The sequence below is a fragment of the Metopolophium dirhodum genome, chromosome 4 (genome assembly GCF_019925205.1).
Source record: "Metopolophium dirhodum isolate CAU chromosome 4, ASM1992520v1, whole genome shotgun sequence".
Lineage (NCBI taxonomy): Eukaryota > Metazoa > Arthropoda > Insecta > Hemiptera > Aphididae > Metopolophium > Metopolophium dirhodum.
In genome coordinates, this window is record NC_083563.1 from 12,202,503 (window position 1) to 12,225,932 (window position 23,430).

The 23,430-nt window shown below is 31.9% G+C and overlaps 1 protein-coding gene across 2 annotated transcripts in view; it reads right to left on the reverse strand.

Annotated features, from left to right (window-relative positions):
• LOC132943221 (calpain-1 catalytic subunit-like) overlaps positions 1 to 23,430 on the reverse strand; it is a 96,709-nt gene that overhangs the window by 48,598 nt on the left and 24,681 nt on the right. The window lies entirely within an intron of this gene.

Sequence of the window (23,430 nt, forward strand, 5' to 3'; positions counted from 1 at the left end):
TACATTCTTGTTAAGAATTTTTCAACATATTATTATGGATATGTATAATTTGTTTGTTTGTTTTTTATCCTTTTTATCGTTATAATCCTTAAAGTGTTTTAGTCTTTTAAATTCCTTATATTATCATATATTATCATATACATTTATTTCATATTCCGAAGCAGAACAATATTCTACCGAGGCTATTATTTGAATGAGTATAAAACTTAAAAATTCATAATTATAAAAATGGTAAAAATGCAAGAATACAAACACGAAGATTTACATTTGGGTTTTTCAAAAAAGAAGAAACGTTTTGAAAACGTGAACTGATTACGTGATAATGAGTGTTTACTATGAAACGAATCACCCGGTATATAAATATGTACATACGCAAGTATACAATATAATATAATAATATTGTTAAGGTAACTTATATGTAATATCGTGTGCACGACGACGATTTAGCGTGCAGATGCTTATAGGTCGGAGTTTACATAACACCACCCGCCGCCGTCGTCGATTAGCAGCACCCGATAAGTCTCGGGCTCGTGTCCGCGCCAGTCTCTCGATCAGATATAATAATAATAATAATAATAATAATAACAATAACAATAACAATAACAATAACAACAATATTTTTAACAGAGGTAGCCAAAACTTAGTGGTATGATATTATATTTTTATAATACGATATAATAATATATACCACCATCATCATAATATTATATCCACATTCTATATTATTATAATATTGTTATAGTCTGTAATATATCGTATATTGTATCATTTATTAGTCGTTCGTGTCGGTGTCGTCGATGAGATAGATAATATAATATACATGTATATACAAATACAGGGTGAATTTTTAATCATGTTCCCCCTATATGTGTGCTTAAATCATACATGTATTCAAATTCTGATTTTTGGAATTTTGAATTGTGTACACACGGAAACCATATTTTTGAATACTTGAGATTTTTTGTACCACTTTAAGGATGACCCTGTGACAAAAAGATATATTTTTTGAGAATTTTGATGTATCTAAACCATCAATCGCCATTCCTTAAGTAGTACAAAAAATACAAGAAATTTGAAAATATGGTCTTGTGTATACTTAAAAAGTCTAAAAATCAAAATTTGAATAAACGTAATATTAAAGGAAAAAATGAGGGTGAACATGTTTAAAAAATCACCTTGTAATTTGTATATTTAAAAAGAAAAAACCTATGTGGCGAGTCTTCGGCCGCGCTACCAGAGAGGAGCTGAACGAGTATAAGTGCCGCGTGTGTTAGAAAACGAACGAGACTGTGGAAAAAAGGAAGAAACAAAGTATTGATCCCTCGGTCTTTTTATTTGACCATGATGTCGTAGTCATCATTGTGGACAGTAACGAAGTTATATATCGGTTGTGGATTTTCTTTTCTACATATCTTTATATATAAATGTGAAAATGAAAACCTTTGAGGCCTATATTCTCGGAAACAACTGAACCGATCGTTTATGACAGTTGATTGATTCTCTAACTTAATAAACAAAGGAGTTATCAATTATTATAAATAATGGCCTGTTACGTAATAATAAATAATAATAATAAATCAGTATTATTCTCAACTCATATAACCCATAGTAACCATTAATAAACAAAAATTTCTATCGTAAATCTCAAAATTCCTGTTTGAGAACCTACCAGGGATGATCAATTCCCTTTTTAAATTGGTCTATGACACTCACAAAAAATGTGGCTTTCTATTGGTGAAGAATTTTCGAAATCGGTTTAGTAGTTCCAGAGATTACCCTCAACAATGGTAACTAACAACTCCTCTTTATATACTAGTATAGACTAGCTGATCCCGTTTACTTCGTTGCCCCTTAAATGTATTAACTCTATACGACTCAAACTTTGTTCAATTCGTTATTTAATATTCAGTGTATAGTATTCAAAATTTATCTTAACTTTTTCGTTTCCCGGAATAAAAATTCTGATACGCAGCAGTACATTATCAGGTAGGCAATCTACCTACGTAGATCGTGGACCCCGTGCTGTTTGTACGTATGATTTAACTCTAAAGTATCAAAGTTATACCAAGTTTGTCGTTTTTACTTAATATAATCAATTTATACAAAATCGTATCCTAACCTAACCGTACTAAAATCCGATGAATGAAATAAAAAACAAATTTAACCCTTTGTAAATATTAACCTATCTTCTTCCCAGAGGTCTAATCTACCGACTAACTATATAAATACACAGAATATAACTATACAGACTAAACTCTGGAACTACTTATCAGATCTTATATGTATATTGACAAAAGAAAATAATACAAATCAACAAATATGCCCGATTAACCAATAGCAACCAATATATTATACACAGGTGGTCCTAAAATTCTCCTTTATATAAACCTTCTCCGTGAAATACTCTTTCGTTTAAAAAAAAAATCAAGACATTTATAATATATACAAGAAGATCTGATAAGTAGTTCCAGAGTTTAGTCAGTTTGTATTTAATATAGTTAGATATTTATATCTTAATTAATGTTCGTGGGTAGATTGGACCTCTGGGAAAAAGATATGTTAATTTACAAAGGGTTAAATTTGTTTTTTTTTTATTCATCGGATTTTAGTACGCTTAGGTTAGAATAGGATTTTGTATAAATTGATTATATTAATCCACTGTAGGCGGAATTAAGTAAAAACGAGAAACTTGGTATAATTTTAATACTTTAGAGTTATACACTATAATCATACACTTACCTACAAACCGAAGGTAGATTGCCTACTTGATAATGTACTGATGTGAATCAGAATTTTTATTCCGGGCAATGGAAAAGTTAAGATACATTTTGAACACCATACACCGAATATTAAATAACGAATTGAACAAAGTTTGAATCATATAGAGTTGATACATTTAACGGGCAACGATGTGCTCGGGATCAGCTAGTTATTATTATATACACGCCGTATACCTTCACAATATTACAATTTATAGGTAAGATATACCATACACGTCGTCGTATGTACCCGCGTCGGTGGAATGTCGATCGATCTGTCACGGTGTTTCTTGGATCTGTGTATATCTATATTATGTATTATATGAAATTGGTAGAGGTAGGTACACCGATCGCTTCCGGTATACGCGTACACAAAGAATATTGCCTCGCAATCGTCTTGAAACGATACTAAATAATACATAATAATATTATATACATAGAACATCGGAACATCGCGTCGGCCGCCGCTGTTTTTTTTCTCGGTTTCCGACGACAACACGCGCGCCGCCACGTTTCGCACCAATTTCGGATCTCCCGGCTTAACATTGTGTGTGTGTGGTGGAGACAGAGATAAAAAAAAGAGAGAGAGAGAAAGAGAGAAAGAGAGATAGGTATAGACGGGTGAACGTGATTCGTTTTTATAGCGTCCGCAAGATAGTATAATAATATACCAGGAATATACGCACGCATCATTGTCGTCATGCAGTTTCTTATTCGCAGTGTTCGATCCATAACGTTATTGAATTTTTCCCACAGAGAACGCTACTCATATATTGTTCGCTATATGTAAAAAACTAAACGTTTCTCCCGACTTGCCTTTAAATACCTACCGGCGATAATCCGAGCAAAAAATATACGAAAAAACTCTGAATACATCTCGACAAATCTCGGTGTTAATCGTCTATACGGGCGACCGTCGCGATTTATAGCTACACCAGAGCTATAGTAGCAGATGATAATCGAAATGAACAAATAAAAAACCTTCGATTCGCAACACGGGAAATAAACACTTCCGTTGGGTTTGGGATGACGAAGACGTTTGATTTCGTTCGGCGTTCGACAAGTTCAAACAATAAATGCTCATCGGTCGGAGGTAAACGCGTCACACAAATACGTGTGTTGGTAGGTATTTATTTTGTAATAAAATCGCATATCATTCTGCGGAGAAAAATTCTAAACAAATAAAACTCACAGGATATCACAAAAATATTTATTTTTTCAACCACCATAATATCGTTATTATTACTGTTCATATAATTTATGCGGTATATTCTCGAATTTCGAAGACGTCAATTACCCACGCAGTACAGTTATCCGGTAAACAAAAATGTGATCGTGAAGAATTTCGTGTTGTTAAATGAACAAAGCGAAACACGAAATTATATGGACATTTTATACGAAAACGACATAACACACGTAATATGATATCCTGTTTATTTCCGTTAAACTGTGAACAAATGTTATTGTATCAGGGTTTTATTTCACTTTTACATACATAATAGCAATATGTATGCGAGTTATTATTCACGGACTCAGTCGCTTTGCTGTGGATTATAATAATATATCGCAGTCGAATGATGATGTCCAAAACGCAATCGAATGGAATATTTTATAGTTATATTATTAATAATATATAATATAGGTAGCTGCGGTATGGAATGTGTATATTAACTTGGGAGTCCATTAGGTACCTCGTAAGTCGTAATTCATCCGAAATCACCTAAGGCTGATACATCACAATAATATAATAATTATCAAAGTGCAATTTGTATAGGATTGGACAATATCAATACCGCGGACGGATATTAGCAAACGTTTGAAATCATCGTCAAATTACGTATGCAAATAAAGTAGTTACCTGTTATACGCGATGTACAAGTGCTATTGACTTGTTAGTCATTATAACTCATACGCATACGTAGGTATATATTATAATTCTGAATATAACGGAATTTTAATATTGTATATTATTATTTATTTGGGTTTGAAAACACGCAAGCTCAAATATTATTGTATTATCTTTATAGATATTATTAAATTAACGGGAAAACGCTGTTTGATCAGATATAAGTACGAAAAATAGTCATAATAAGTAACACGGTTTAGTAGTAATTTGTATTTACTTAATAATAATGTACCTCGTACGTATTGTATATGATGGATGATAATCAATTAAACCAGCTTCGTCAATTTTCACATAATCCGATTTTTGTACGATTTCGCAAATTTAAACAGATTACCATTCACCGTATTGTATATGTACAATGCTACATCATTATGTTATATTCTATTCCGTCGGATCCCATTCGGAGACGTTAGAGACATCAACATCTCTCCGCAGAAAATAAAAAAAAATAATAATAAAGAACCCAGATAAAAAATGCCTCGGACGCTTTCAACAACAATAATATTATTGTACTGTGTGCACACAGCTTTTCATATCGAAACTTTCTTAAACGTCCACACTCCACCGATGTTAGCAACGCGTATTAATAATATACAGAACCTATCTGCAACGACATCGCATTGTTATAATAATATCGTACAAAAAATATTATATATACGCTGCTGCAGTAGTATACGTCGTAATACATCCGACACATTAATGATAAAATAAAATATATTTTATAGTTTCATTACTGCAAAAATATAAAAACCTCTGTACTGGAATGCTATATTGCTCGCCGGCGCAGTCGACGACGACGACAATAATAATATTATATTATATCATATTTTAATACACAATATATTATATATAATAATAATATGACTTATATAGTTCCACCTTAATGAAGCTCAGTTAGGACGTTACGCGCGTGTATATGGCGTAACACACCAATATAACAATACACGTTCGAAGATCACGTGATTCTATATTATTGCCGCGAGAGAGTGGTCTTTTATACATTTATACATCGAATATCAACAACACGCCGCGTCGCGGTTTTTTCTTTTGTGTTTTTTATTCATATATTTTTGGCGATTTCCGTAAACGCGTTCGTCGAACTTTCCGCAAGGCGGTTTCGGAAACCGTTTCGTATATTAACTGATATCGTATAACGAACAATAAGTAGCGTACCTACCCCGGAATGGAACACACTATCGTTTAGTCAATTTTTTTATTTTGCCAGAACTGCCAGGCACATGTCCATAGAAGGAGGCGCATAACCAACGGTCACCATAACTATATATTATTATTATGCTTACTGAGAATAAGCAAACAAAAAATTGTAACCACTTTAATCACTTCACTGCAATAAATATATAAGCATCTCGATCGAGCCAAACCATTACCACATTTACGTGTACCCGGTTCTTATTTTATATTATGTGTGTCAGTGTTGTGGCTCTATTTGTCCTCGGTCATATTCAGTCAAATTTAGTACAATATATTATATCATATTAGGGTCATACGTTCGTCGGAAAAGAGTCAGATCGATATTGTATTGTATATGGCTAGTAAATTTAATAAGACATTTAACGAATGTATTTTCCAACAGTAATTGACACGCTGGGCTTACATCTACACGGATGACGACTAGCGCAAGTCGAATAAAATTAATACGATTCGCATAGTCGTCGAGATATTTGTTGGTACGTGCACACACCACTTCACCCGCCTGTAATATATTTATTGTCGTAGTCGTGCGGTTTATTATATTATAATATTATATCATAATAATAATTTATAACGATATAATAATTGTGTGCCGTAAACAATGTGCGATGGATCTACCGTGACGTGAATAATTTTTCCTTTTGTTTTCCACTGTCTATACAAAACGCGTTTATAATAAAATATATAATATATATAAATTTGTGCACTGCACGCGTGCCTATTGCGCCTCCAAAACGTATATATTATACACTATTTTATAATATATATTGCTTAACGATAATGTTGTGGACACCGGACGGACTACTTTTACGACTCTGCAGACGGACGACATAGTGCGAACAAATCAAAATAATTATAATATCGATAACAATTTGAACTAATATAATATAATAATGAAACCTAACCCACACCGAAACCGAGCTGACTTGCCAGTCAGGCCAAATGTCTGTTGGCGTCCGATATCGTTGTTTTTATCACAAAACATTTCTGAATCGAATTTTGACCACATCAAAAAGAGTAAATCACTTGTGTCTTTACCACACACACACACACGCACGCACACACACAAATAGACGATGAAAATCGTTATTGTCTATACTCTATTTACAATATACACAATATATATAATAATAATATGACACTATGACAGTAGTTTTCTGTTTTAATCAAATCATGAGAGACTTAAACGCGTTAAGAGCTGATGTGCAGGGCCCACGAGTTTCTATAATATTATAATTATTATTTTTGATTTTCGGACCGCGCAAAACAAACTAAAAATAATAATAATATTATAGATACGAAGTCCTATACTTTATAATATACTCACGATTCTCTTTGCTCTTAGACGCTTTGTTTATTTCCCGCTGCAACAATCGACTATAACAGGTACCTTAATTAGACACGAAATTATTTTAAAAAGTAAGGAAAAACATTGAACTCTGCTACTGCTGGTTCCCGATAGTAAAAGGTTATATTTACCTACACGTGAATAATGTTCATCGAGATATCTGGAGTCGTGATTTTATGACCTCTGAGGGGGGTATATATTTTCATATACTACTTACATAACACTATGTATAATATATACGATGTTCATATACATTATACATATATTTATTATAGTTAGGTTTATTGTGTACCTACAGTTTAAATATAAACATATTGTGGGCAGGCATATTATAACCTAACCTGCCCATTGGGCACACATATTGTCGACGCTGTTGCAGGTCATCGACGAACGACGAGCGTTTGCAGCAGCTTCCGTAGCAATACAGTTCATAATATAGTAATAAACATAATATATATATATATATATTATATTATATACCTATGTAATATATTGTAATTTCCTACGAACTAAGGAATCTGAACAATACTAGTGCAAATGGTTATTATCAGCAATAGATTGGAGTCGTTGGAAACAAGCTACTACGAAGCTTGCATCATAAAATAATGTCAAACATACAGAATATACCTTATGCTTAGTGAATACGAAATCAGTTATATACTCTATCGATTAATCAAGTGATCAAAATCCATGTGTAGACAAATTAATATACCTACGTCTGATGGCGGTTATCATAAAATAATATATTAACGTCACCAGAATATAATAATAATACTAATAAATAGTAAAATTAGGTATACCAATTATATTTAATTTTCTTTTTCTTTCAACAGCTGAATATATGCCTACAAATTGCATAGATAGTTATTTAGTTAGGATACAACTATGTATTAAAAAAAAATAATATTTTTTAATGACTTGAAGGTTATTAAATGGAACAAGTCTATATAATCGCTTCGTTATGGCCGTAAACATTTTCGTGGAAATCGTAAAAATCTGTGAGTTGTATAAGCTTTAATAGACGTCCAGTTTTTAAACCAACACGATTATGCATTATAAACCCACAGTGAATGTTAATTTGTTCGACTGCAAAGTAAACAGAAATAAATTAAAATCACAGGATAGACGTAATTTAGATTTTAAATACTTTAAATGCATCGACTACTGCGCGGCTTCCGCACACAAGGGATCACAGTAAAATTAATAAATTTGCATGGATCATGGATCTATAATTTTTATTGTTTCACGATTTGGAGTGATAATTACTTAATATACCATTAAAATATAATACATTGACTACTGGCTCCCGCATACGCTGGATTACTTACGGACAAATTATAATTGAAATATATGTTAGGTATATGCGCATATCGGTAATTTATATGTATCTATAAATTTGTTGCAAATTCACAAGTTGGAATAATTATCAATATACTATTAAAAATAACGCGTGTAGTTTCTCTTGCACAGATTACAATACAACTTTACACTCATTCTCTTGTGCATCGACCAAAAAACACGAGATTTATCAACAAAATATAATTATTAGCATATTCTATGGTTGAAGGATTTCTATAACCACATATTTATTTTGTTTTTACTTCAAATTAGTATTATAAACAGTAGGTATGCTATAAATAGTATGATATATTTTTCTTTGTATTCTTTGTTTAACATTGAAACTCGTCAGCCTAAAAAAAAATCATTGCTTTAAAAAGTATCTAGCTGCTGGTAGGTATATTATAGATATACAAATAACACATATCCAATTAAAGAAATTCATGTTTTGAATACAACAGTCATAATACGCATTAAATACACCTTGCGTTTAATAACGAAATCAATTTAAAAAATACACTTACGACGGTAAATAGTGACATTTAAAACCACTGGTTGTAAGAAAAAAATATACCCGATAATTACAGACCATTAGAAAATTTTCTAATTACATATTACAACATTTAAGATAAAATATGAAAAAAAATTACGTTCAGCATTATAGTCTTGGTTTATTCTTTAACTCTTAATGTTGATGGTTTTGCAGACGTCGAGTATTTCTATCTTGGCGTGTACAATCATATATAATGTAATATTTGCAGCAAGGTAGTAGTCACATAAGATAATTATACATTCACAACGCTATTCCGCATAAATTATGCCATGAATTAAACATCAAATTATAATACTTATTCGCAAAAGTTAGGATGAATCGGCAAACAACAAAATATTATCATATACATACCTAACGCACGCACTTATATTATTATGTTATATTCATACAGTCCACGTGCATATACCGCCATCGGTTACAAATAGTATAATAAATAAAAAGAATTGGTATTAAGAAATAAATAAATAAAAATTAATACAAAAATGGATAGGTACCTCTATCTAACGTAATATATAATATACATACATTATATTATACATTTACGGTATAGATAATAAAAACATAATAATATATTTTATTAATAATATTCATTTACTAAACGCCAATTATTTTTAATATTTTACGAGTTCCGCCGCTCCGAGATTTCTGTCCGTCCGTCCCGCGGGCTTATACATATTGTATACCTGTATTTAATAAGGATTTTTAATATGACTCTAGGGTAATAATGTCTATAAAATGTATAGGATATACCACGCGTGGGTCGGTCAAAAACCACAATTAACAGTGGATATGTATATGCTTATAGAAAGTTTACAGTGATTAACGTATCACTGAAAAATAAGTCAATTTTGGCGGGGTGAATTTACTTTGGGTACGTATCCGTAATTTTATGTTTAAAATTGATACAAAACAAATTGCCTAATTTATAAAATGTCTTATTCAAATAAAATAACTCAACTCGGCAAGTACTTATATGATGCACCTTGCTATATCACCCTAAACAGTTGTATAGTTTTAATGTAATAATAATCACCCAACAGACATTGTCTTCAGTTGTGTGTTTTCCTAACCATTCTATTTGAACATCTGGTCGTATTCACGAAATCGCTAATTTAAAAAAAAATAACATTTCTCTCTTTGCTTTCTACTAAAACAATAGTAATTGTTAGAAAAATCACGAAGTCCCATTAATAAAACGTATATGAACGATAATGTAAAATGTATTAGCATTTACAACGTGCATTCTCAAAACAGTAATAAATAATATCATTTATCCAAAAGAAAAATAATTTAGTTTTTACACCAAATATAAAATAAGAAAGTATATTATACATATAATAATAATATATTATGTCATCAAAAACGTACATAATAACTAAATAATAATCATATATTTCATTAATTAATTAATTAATTAATTAATCTTTTCGTTGGTATCAATAATTAATTTAAAATAAAACTGCATCGTTTTAATGTAAGATGCTTGAAATATCTATATAGTCGGACATTTGTTTTGTACATATTTATATTTTTGAGAAAATGCGTATAATATGACTGTATCATGTAATACTACCTATTATAATATAACATAATATGTGAGTCTTAAGATTTCCGTCTTTAGATAGTAAAACTGTATATTTGCTTTTTTTTAAATACGTTATATTAACGGAAGCACCTGATATTATTTTATGGAATACTAAGAAATAATAACTGGAAACGTATCTACGTTTTCGTGAGAATCGGTGTTTTTGTGTTTTTTCTTTACACTCGTTTACTTTTCAAAGTTGTAAACTAAGATAAATAAATACTATAATTCACACTCGTTTTTAGATTGGCAATCCACACAGGTATAGCTGCGGTCCATAGCTGAATTTATTTTTATCGTAAATATAATCAAAAAGAAAGTATAATATATTATAAATTATAATAATATACATATAAGTACGAATAATATACATATAAGTACGAATAATTCGTGAATAATTTACGTTCGCGATAATAAAACCAACTATCTCAATTATTATAATATCAATCAAGTTTTTAAGGAGCATAACATTTATAATACAGATGTAATCTTTTAACAACCTATGTGCTATGTGCAGTGTATAGATACATCATACATACAACTACACAAGTAAATATAATGATAAGCTTAAATTAATAGTACCTATGCTAATTTTTAAATCACACATCTAATTAAACGTTTGTTCGCTAAAAATTAAATTATACAGACAATAAACCGTATGATTAAACATTTGTTTTTATGTTTTTTTTATGTATATACAAAATCATACACGTCGAGTATGTAATTGAACCTACCTACGACTAAGTATTTCACAAAATTATAATCGATTTACAAGTACAACATTTTGTAGTTTATTTTATTTTTAAGTATTATAATATTATATATACACAATATAATATAAGTAGGTATAAACTATATACTATATACTAAAAAAAAATATTGTAATCTTTCCCAAGATGGTTACAGTAAAAAATGTATAGATATTTATTTCTACAATAAAAAATGTATTAATCCATATTTATTAGTTGTTTAAATAAAATGAGATGCAGTGTCACTTGTATACATTTTGTTAAACAATGTAAAAAAAAGTATTATATATTATTATAAACATTTGTTTTTGTTAACATATAAACCAAGACATTTATCAATTTAATGTCATTACTTACTTATTATATTTTTTTAACATGAATAATAGTTGTGTGACATCATATTATATTATGATTTTGTATAAAAATTATGTTATTACAATATTTTAATCCGTTAGGCATTAACAAAAAAATAATTTTGACTTCACAAAATGTGGAAAAAATATTTACTAGCTAAGGCCTATATACGATTAATGACAACATTGAATACGTCTATCATAAACATGATATGCACCTATGTCCTATATAGGTACCTATATTCATAAAGTTCATACATTTAACACTATAGATTAAAGTGTGTACATATTTTATAATGAGATGAATAAAAAATTGGCTACGGACTAGCATAAACAATTTTCAAACGTACTGTTAAATATTGAAACATATTGAAAAATATTGAAAAATATTTAACAAATCAATGAAAACCTGAAAGATATTATTAATAAATATACCACTGAAGACAGGAGAATATTGTTTTAATATATATATAAAGATAATTACTAAGGTTGGTATACCATCAATACTTTATTTAAGTATTTAATTGATTATTATTATAAATATTGTGAATAAGGTAATAAAGTGATTTGTCTCGTAAGACGTATTTTATAGTTTTAGCTCCCCCACACACAATAAAAATTTAAGTTCTAGTTCCGCCTATGCCAACTATAGGTACGCATTTGGATCTCAATGTATTTAATAGTATTTTAACTTTACCCATATGTAATGTCGTTAAATCTTTTTTCGAGCAATATTGATTGGTTTTGTACCTATACTATCGCCTATACTAATAATGTGTCTCATTGCGTGCCACCGAATAATGTGAAATAACGATGACCCCAATACCAGAACGTTTTCTGAGAGTGAGCTTACTATCCTCCGAATCTTAGATTTTTGGAAAATTGCACCAGCGTCACGGATACTATACCTACGTCATAATATATATAATATAATATATCTATATTGACTGATCAAACATTATACACGCCGTCGAACATATAATATCGCCCCTCGATTTTTTTTCCTCACCTTTTTTCGTACACGCGTAATTTCTATTATTATATTATGTTTTGCCGTACTTTGGGACCCTGCAGCAGCGTTTAGAAAATAAACGAAATCATTAAATTGTGATATGTTGCCCGACTTGTTTTTACAGCGATGGTCTGGACTGATTTCAAGGCTGGGAAGTTTGGAACAAATTAAATATCGTATTACACGGTCGTATGAATGATGAGCATAAATAATAATACATACGCGTTATAATGGATGTACGCGAAACAATGTAGAAATAGATCTTATATACAACTTCTGTAGGTACCTATATATATAATATATATATATGTATAAGTAGTACATATTATGTTATTCTATACCCACATAAGTTGTCGGAGAGCGATTCGTCGAAACAGTAGTAGGTACGTATGAGATTACTATGGATAAAATGTTATTTGATCTGAATATGTATCAATTATTATTATATTATACACATTAATTATACTTTGCTCGCAACCAGCAAACATATTGTTTCGCCGTGAATGCAGCGATGTACCTATCATGTTTTTCCGGTGAGCTATTGACTTTTCTGACTATCACTCACGTCATAGTCACAATATAATATAATATTGCAGACATTTATCTGTGTCCTAAAAACATCTATGGAGACTGCAGATTTGTTTAGGAACGTTAGCAACAAACTCGATTTCTGATGCTACGTTATCTTAATATTATTCAATATTTTATCGCGTATATTTACAAAATAAATACTAGTTTAACCAATAAATAGTTATTTTTTTAACTCGTTTAGGTTTTTTCTTATTGTGACTTGTGAGCATTACATGAAAAGTATAATAATTACTACAGGATGTATGATATATATATATATTACGTTAATTATTATATTACATAATATGTGTGAGTGTGTGCTATGTGCATACTGAACCCAAAATTATTACTATGAGAAAAAACTCAAATTCCCTAATAGCTTTTACCGACGATAAGAAATGTACTCTGTAGTTAGTGAAATCACCGTCGTATAAATGTATAATAACATACAAATCATATAATTATTGAAACATAAATGAACGAGGAAAAAACCGATTGGCTGGCGTGCCGTTTTAAACGCGCAAGTATAGGTACCTACCTACTATTATTATAATAATAATAATAATAAAAAACCAAACACAACAGTTATTTAAAATTGATGGACTGCCGTGTTGACTGCTCCTGACGACGAACAAATAAGCACAATTGTCTGCAGCAACGGGTCCTTAAAATTATGTCACGGAAGATCACTCGACTTAATGATAACAACAAAATTCGTACCTATACATACCTATTACCTACACAATATGTCAACGACAAATCGGTCAGCTCTATTATACATTATATTATATAATTTATCAGTGCCTAACGACGCGTCCATAAGAAAGTATCTGTGTGACTTTTTATTGATAAAAAAACGGTATTTTCGTGTAGTAAGGTATTTGGTATATACAAAACGGTGCAATATAATGACATGTTTAAATTATTTACACATCTAGAGAAAATGTCGATACAAATATTACTGACTGACCAACATAATATTATTATGTAGGTATACTTTTCACACAACTTTTAACGAAGTTGAACGTATATTTGCGAAAGATTTTAAGTAAAAATTTTAATTTGCGCAATATAATATTAACATATATAACTTCCACAAAATATAAAGGGCAATATGGCCGTATATGGTTGACTTATTTTAAAAATAATCGATATGGATTTATAAACATAATTTTTTTTAATAATACTGATTTGACCAAAAACGTTGGTTGACCCGACCTCTTTCACAAACAAGCGATGCAGCTAGGAATAAGTATCATTATTACTAAGCATAGTATGTCCGTATAACAGCTGCTGCCACTTTGGCACTTTATAATGATATGACGTGCGTTGGCTGGATAAAATAAAAATAAATCGAGTTTGATTTAGACATCTTTGGAGAACCGGACACGCCACACACACACACACACGGTATCTAACATAAAACATGTTAATGGATTTGTGCAAAAAAACAGAGAACCATTCCAAATTGGACCCGGATACAAGCTTCAGGTAGGAATATAAAATCCACACTTTTGAAAGTCTATATGGTACCACGTAAAAAGAAACAATGATTTAATATATAATAATATAAATAACATAATATGGTCGTATTTACACGTTAAACTATACGTATACCGGCAAGTGTTGTACCTAAGTGTATTAAAGAAAAGCTGGACCATTATTATACACAATAGCAATCTACGAGAAAACATAATATTCGATTTAAAGGTATAAAGTATATTAACTATTGTTAAAGTTTATATTATTATGTGTACATAATTTTACTTATTTTTGCAATGCCAAAAAACTGATGTCACATAATTTTTTCCGGGTGATAGCATATTTAACTATTGAAATATTTCTATGTCTAAGTATAGATGATCTGTTGGTTTAATTTGTAGGTATAATAGGCTGTTACTATATTATATAATATAATATGACCAGCATTCTCGATACTGAAGTTTTATAGTTTTCAAGCTTTTCATCAGTATAATTTATAATAAATAACATTGTTATTTCTTTTTGTTTGTAAATTTTAATACACTTTTTTATGTAATATTTTTATGCATACCTATTGTAAATCCAATCATACGAAACGTTTTAGTCGACGAAACGAAAATTGGTCTTCGACTGAAATCACGATAGGATTATAACATCATGAAAATAATACACGACGAATATTAAGACTTAAACAGCATATAAGGCATATAAGTACACCATCTGATAATATAACTTATATTATCATGTTATACATATACCCATCAGTGAGTTGCAGCGAGGATACGGCCGTCGTGATGGTCAGCGTACCGTAGTCATACGCATTTCGGTATATTGTCTTACACGGGACGATTTATAAAATAATAATACATTTTTAAAATATAATATGTGGCGGCGGTGGATCGCTTTACTCGTCGCACGGCGTATCGTGTTACGGGCGACAGTCGCTGTATTTACATAATATTATTATTATTACGTATATAATAGGTAGTTGACGTGATTAGATTTCGACAAGGACGCGTCCGGGTGTGTTTAACCAAAATAAATAATAATTTCATCTTTTGCATTACAAAAGTTAGAAATTCAGAGTCGGGACTTTCTATATACAGCACGAAAAAGTTAATATAATTTTATGCACTTATTAAACGTTTCGACAAAAATATAGTTATTACATGCATCCAGAAAATGTAGAAATAAGTACATTACTTATTTTTTAAATCAAATGCATTTTTTAATTAATTTTTACCAAAGAATAACAAAATATACTAATACAAATAAAACCTACAATCATAGTTTATAAGTTATGGGGTCATCGATTAAGGCATATATGTTGTTGTTACTTGCAGCATTATGAACAAATGGCAATTAATATTTAATTTTCCTTAGAAAAAACATTTCACGTTCCTATTTTACATAATAAAGTATTAAAAATTAATTAAAAATATTTTTGTTACAATCATGCCAAAATGTATATTTAAGATCTGCGTCTAATAACTTTTTTAATGCATCAAATTATTTTATTTTCGACAGTTTAATAACGCAGATTCACGCGAAAATACTTTAACCTGATATCTATTTTGATTTTACAAAAACTTTCAAAATACGCTAAATATAATTTCGCAGGTAATTTAAAACGCACGTTTCTACATACATATTATTAAGAATATGCAACGATATTGAAGTCCCGGAATTATAATAAAAACTCGACATTGTAGGTTTTCGATCAACTGCACAGTTGTACGCGCATACATATTATAATTCACGCCGGCAGAAGCAATAATGACGACTCCTCGACGCGCATCAATCATCGAACCGCGCTCGCACACTATATTATTATATATAGGTACAATAACAATAAAAATAATAATAATATTCGTGTTCGTATTCGGACAATGGGGAAACGACCCACTCTGCGATGCAGAAACTGAATTTCCTCACTTGCCCCTTGCTACACACACACACACTAGAATATAATATAATACGAGGAATATATTATAATATATCTGCACGGTTCATCGGCGATTCGGCACCGTCTGCTGCGGTCACCCATCGAAAACCACATCGGTCATCGTTGCAGTGTGTGTGACGACGACGTCCGTTCGGTTGAGCGTGAATCCTCAAAGCAATACCATTTTTTTCGCCAATTTTGAAATGCGTGTGGAAAAAAAAACCAAAAGTCACGCGTCGATTATGCATATTTTATACTTTAATTTATATAATTGGATATATAATATTATATTATATAAATACCGACGATATCGTATCCAGGATTTTTTATTCCTGTGTTTGTGTCTGAGGGAGGCGTTAGGTTCTCACCCTTTAATCGAATCACAATGATGCTGTTTCGCTTCTTCGTTCGCATCGTGGCTGCAGGACAATGCCATCATAACGCGTTTTTATTTTTTACTGCTTCTGTGAATATTAATTAACAAGCGTAAGGGTTGTGGATTCAACATCAGTAGTTTTATTTGATTTCCCAAGTCTAGCCAACTGGAAGCGGAGACGTGTTAAATTGTATACCTAGGTATAGTAGGTAAACACGTCCGGGACGGTGTATACGAGCGTAATATTGATTCACGCTCACTCGCTGTCTTTCATCTGTCGTGTTGACGAACCCTCAACTCGAGTTGCGTCGACCGTCCATCTGACCGCATCGTTCCAATAACCATACAAAAATGTTCAAATACGTCCCCGACACCGGTTAGTGCGGAATTTCCTTAAGACTTTCCTTTCGGAACCCGGCAGTTTCTCCTCACGGGACACGGGTTGCGTGTACCGGTATCAGGAACGCTATCGAACGTCTGCAATAATTATATACACACACATATCGCGTAAGTAGGCACATATTATTATTATAATATACTTATGCGTACGCGAAACCATTACGCCGCCGTTGGATCTTCGTCGTCCGAATTTCAATTCACACACCACGCAGCGTCTCGCGGTAGACCACCCGCGTTAAGTTTTACTGATCTCACGGGAGCCGTTGTCATTTTCACGCAGACTCACACACGCACACACACGCACACACACATACACACACACCACGTGTACGCCGTGGCATATAATAACATAAATTATTATTATACGGTAGGGACGGTGTTCGTGGACAACCGCCGCCGCCGCCGAGCGTAATTGCATCGTGCCCGAGACGAGCGCGCGTAATGCCTATGCATAATATAGTCGTGCCCCGTGGTCGAGAAAAGTGAAAATAATGGTATAAGGTATAAAACAAAACGAAAAACACGGCGATTTCGTCGGACGATAAAACGCTGCCGCCGCCGACGGATTGACGGAAATCCGATTTCCTACATACACTGCGCACTTACAATATATAGTGCGTAATGCTTACGATATAATATAAGAGATAACACGCGATAGACCCGGTGGCCGCATTTTGGTCGTCGTGCGAACCGCCGCCACTGCACAATCGCGGAAATCGCCGCCGCCGCCACTGCACAATCGCGGAAATCGCCGCCGCCGTCACTGCACCTATCGCGGAGAATTATTGAATAGTGCACACATAACGCGCATGCGTATATTATAATAGTACGTGCCGAGGTGCGTTATGCGTATAATATATTGTATAATCCACGAGCAAGTGAAATGTAGAAGAAAACGTCATTATAATGTGGGCCGCTGAAAAACGATCCGATCGCGAAAACAAAATGTTATCATAGGTACCTGGATAGATAACTTCACAAGTAGGTACGGACACACGTGCGTTTATGTGGTATATTATTACATACCTATTATAGGTACCAACTATTGCCCAAACGGTATAAACCATTGAAAGAACTATGTCAGTAACCGACGAGCAATTTTCACGCCGTCCAATATAATGATCAACTTATCGTTAAAATATATGAATAAAGATAAATTGAGCTGCACATTACGTCGTGTATACATATACTGCAGCTGTTTTATATTATTATATATACATATACGGGGCAGCAAATCATTTATTTTTCTAACTCATTTCTTACAAAACATTTTTTTTTTTTTTCAATGCCCGCTCACTCATATATTTCTACATCTTTCTCATTATTTACAAATAATATGTCGAGACGGTCAACGAGGTTAGGTTTGCCCGATTTTCCTTGAAAGTTCAAAACATAAACTATATTCATTTCTTGGACAAAATGTAATATTATATAATTTGATATGCATGCCATCGTGCGTATAAATTGGTATGATTGAAAACTTGTAATTTTGTGAATATGTATACAGTATACACATCAATTATTTACATTATGTAGGTGAGAATTTGTGGTAAATTATTTCAGAAACGCACGAGATTAGGATAAATGAAAAACTAACCATTATTGCGTCTATCGTGTGGACCAACTCGACGAGATACCTCTTTGTTATAGCTATTATATATAGTATACCTACAATTGCCGGAGGCGCACACTTTATATGGAAGAGCAAATATCAAGCAAAAACGTTTGTTTTTTTCTCCAACCCAGACCATCCACCGCCGCCACCTTTGTAGATTCCTTCGCACGAGCATAGTGAGAGGTGGAGTCAGTAAAATGCGGAATTTAACGCAATGCTACCGTCATTTTCCGACTGAATGACGGTGAAGCTGATACATAATATTGTTATAGTAAAGGGCGGCTAATAATCATTCTGCAAACGCGCTGGTACGACTACAACGGAAGAAAACGTAACAACTGTACCTGTAATAGGTCTACTCTTACAGTTCTACACATATAGTTACGCGTTGTGCACAGAGATTATTACAATAATATATTCTCACGGAGATAATTTATTAGGTACCAAAGAGAAAATTCTCAAAGGTAATCATTTTGTTTTTGTTGATTTTTTGTGAAAAAAATATTTTAATTTTTAAACATCAACTTAATAACTTACAATATGTATAATAATTTTACATCATACCTGCAAGGTGGGCTGATATCAAAACTCATAATATGCGTTTCTATATTCGTACTTGCAATAAGGATAGCTATCCGATCTCTACAAATTTATTCGATAGCATATTACAACCTTTTCTAATTTTAGGATGATTTAAAAGTTGTAAAATCGTCATTATTTTGTGAATTGTATACTATATTTATGTCGAGAAGTATCTTATGAGTTATGAATACTGAATTAAAGTTTTCAAGATCTAATATTCTGTTTTTTTTAATGAGTAAATAATGACGTATTACTATAATAGTCGTATATAATAATATGTATTACATATTATACTAATGATATTTATGCTAATGCATTAAGTTTTATAACTTATAAGTCCTAATTCATAATCATCATGTGATTATGTCTTAAAATAATGTACAAATTATTATATTCTTTTTTTTATATAGGACAGGTAGCGTGTATAATAAGTCATCGTATCAACGTAGTCCTTAAAAAGTCGTTTGTTTGATTGTTTGTTATATAAACGCGTTTTAGCTATAAATTATAATAATACCAAAGTGTAATTTTCTTTCTTAAAAATGTAAAAAATAACCATAATGGTTTGGTACGTATTACTTAATCAATAAAAGGTGCACCTGTGGGTCATTTCTCAAAAATAAAACTTCCTCCTTTTCTGTGTTAGAAAATATTATTTGAAAAGATTTTGCCATACTTAATAAATTGTTGTCAATACAAACACGATAGTTTATAATGGCTCGCGAGGACGGTCAACAGTATCCACGTTAGCGATACTTCGTTGCAACTTGCAGTTCGATCATTATTCATTAATCTCACGTATGAAGTCATCTTAATAGAACTGACAGATCGTATATATTATAATATGTATTCATTATTCTAATTTGTATAAAGTCTATATATAACCACCGATTCTCGCCGCGGAGATTATTTATGTCTATAGTAAAATCGACATTATAATATTACAATAATTATGCCGAGCACAATAACCGTTCGTATTTATAGATGTACTATGGTGGCAAAGGGAGGAGAGGCGAAAATCAAAAATCGTATAATTGAAATAAAATCTCCTAAGTGCTTATACAGGCAGTTTCGGGTTACAATATATGTGGTGTCACGGTGGTCCACGACAATCGCAGCGGGAGGAAAGATTGTTTAAGAAAAAACCCTGAATAGTAGATATTTTTCTCAAATATAACGTCGTCTAGTCTTTTTTACTACCTACTAAATTAAGAGTTGTTATTATGAAGTGCTCTTATATAAGCTTAACGCAAACTCGTCAAACACATTCAGCGGTCAAACTATCGTCTTAGTGCACCAATATACGTATATACCACTATACGTACACTGAAGTAAAGGGCCATACATTTAACATTTACCATGTATTATTATGACTCATAAAATATGCATTTTAAAGCTTCATTCCGAACGGATGTATTTTTTTTAACCGAATGCTTTTGAAAGAATATTGTTTACTCTATTTTTGATGATTGTTAATATTATATTGTATCTTGAAATTAGTCAAACCAAACTGGCCCCCAATAATATACCCTATTATGCGTGAATGTGTTTTATTTCCTAGAACAGTTTTTTACCGCTGCACGCGTGATGCGTGAGACACCAAGACGGTACAAAACATGTCAGCGTATAATAGTGTCCTATCAAGTGTTTATAGATACCTATACATATATTTGTATTCTCGTACGTTGTATAAACCTACACGATGTTGTACAATCGGCGATGGCGTTTCCGTTTAACCGGCTCCGGCAGTCGGGCGGCATATACCCATCGCGTATACCTAAAATATACACGTAACATGCCTATATAACCTATTATAGACGTGTGCATCAGTATAACAGTATACGATCGTTTAACCGACAAACTGCAGCTATATACAGCGTTGTCGGGAAACAACAATAATCGTAAAATATAAGCGTAATTATTAGTAATTACCGCGGACGTAGAGTAACAGTTTCTTTATGAGAAGAGTACATATAGGTACTATAATATGCACTGCGACGCGCGCGGTCCACGAAGACCGACCGTGCGCATGTATGGCGAGAATACGACACAAACGCGCACATTGGTCTCACATTAAAGCATTAAACGATATAATAATAATAAACCATACGATTATTATGACGGGAATTGTAAAACTGTGCATGGGAAATATGTGGCGCCGCGAGTCTGTTACGAGAATATTATTATCATCCTCATAACTGGTACCTAAGTGGTAATCATATAAGTAATTGTTAAAAATAGTTTTTAAATCGAGTAGAGACAAAGTGAACAGAAAAATATATATAGTATTAAATTTATCATAATAATAGTATAATACCTATAATATATTTGGAATTTAAAATAAGAAAAATATTTTTAAATCTTTTAATAAAATAATAACTAAATAAATCAAATTTATTTGAGATACAATTTTTTTTTAAGCCCAACAAGTATATTATGCTCATAATTATAAATTTATAACTAACTAAACCTAGTGGTGGTTTTCTTTTGTGGTGGCGATGTGAGCTGATCACCTCACTTATCAGGACTTTATTAAATCCTTTTAAGTTTTAATATGTAAAATATAAATAATAAATATTAAAATGCAATCTATCACTCTGCTATACAGTATATATAGGTGTCGAATGCATCTCGTCATTGAGCCCATTGAGTAGGTCATTGTGATGAATGTGTTAAATTTGAACTCTATCATAAATCATTGAATATTGAATACAATAAAAACGATTCTATGCTAAGACGATCTAATTTTTTGGTATAACGAATGTACCAATCAAATATTTTAACAATAATATTAAAATTTGACAAATATATATATTTTTTTTAAATTCCCAATTATTTTAAAAAATACTCAACAAAAATAAAAACACACACATAATATTGTAAATCAATAGATACATCCATCGCTCGGCTCAGAATTTAAAAATAATAGTTCATGGCGATAATCAACAGTAAATTGTACAAAAGTTTTAAAATGTATAGTAAAAAGGTAAGTATATGCGCTTGGATAGACTTTGGCAAGGAGAAAACAATTTTTTGTCATATAACCATGGTAATAAATCCCCCACATACGAGTCACGCATCATACACAACTCTATTGATATGCACTTGCGGATGATGATTGATGACGCGAAAACGATTTGATCCATGACTGGCTGACCGAAATAACATTGGTGCGAGTGAGTTCAATGCGTGGACCGTGGTCGAGGCGACCATCGTTCTTATCGCATTGGTGTACGTTACCCGGGTGACCGTGGTATTATTTTCTTCGTTGGTCGGTCTCATAGGAAAACTGTGGTGCCGCAAGACCGTTTTCCACGTCCACTACACTGCATCGTCCGGTTGTCAAAAAATATTGTCCTTTCTTTGACCGACCAATGGAAAATATTATTGCAAAGTCTACGATATTTTATATTTGCGGTCTGTCGCGATAATTAATTTCACGTATCTGATTAATCAATAGTCAGCAGAGGATGCAAGGGCGGCAAACGTGGTCGAGTACCTGAGATTATTTTTATCACGACATTACGCTGCGACGGATATTGGGGTACTGATTAGGTCCAGAAACTAATAGTGGAACATTTTCCAATTTATCAAAGGTATCTTTTTCAAACGTTACTATCCTTACTAAAATTGACATTAATTGTGA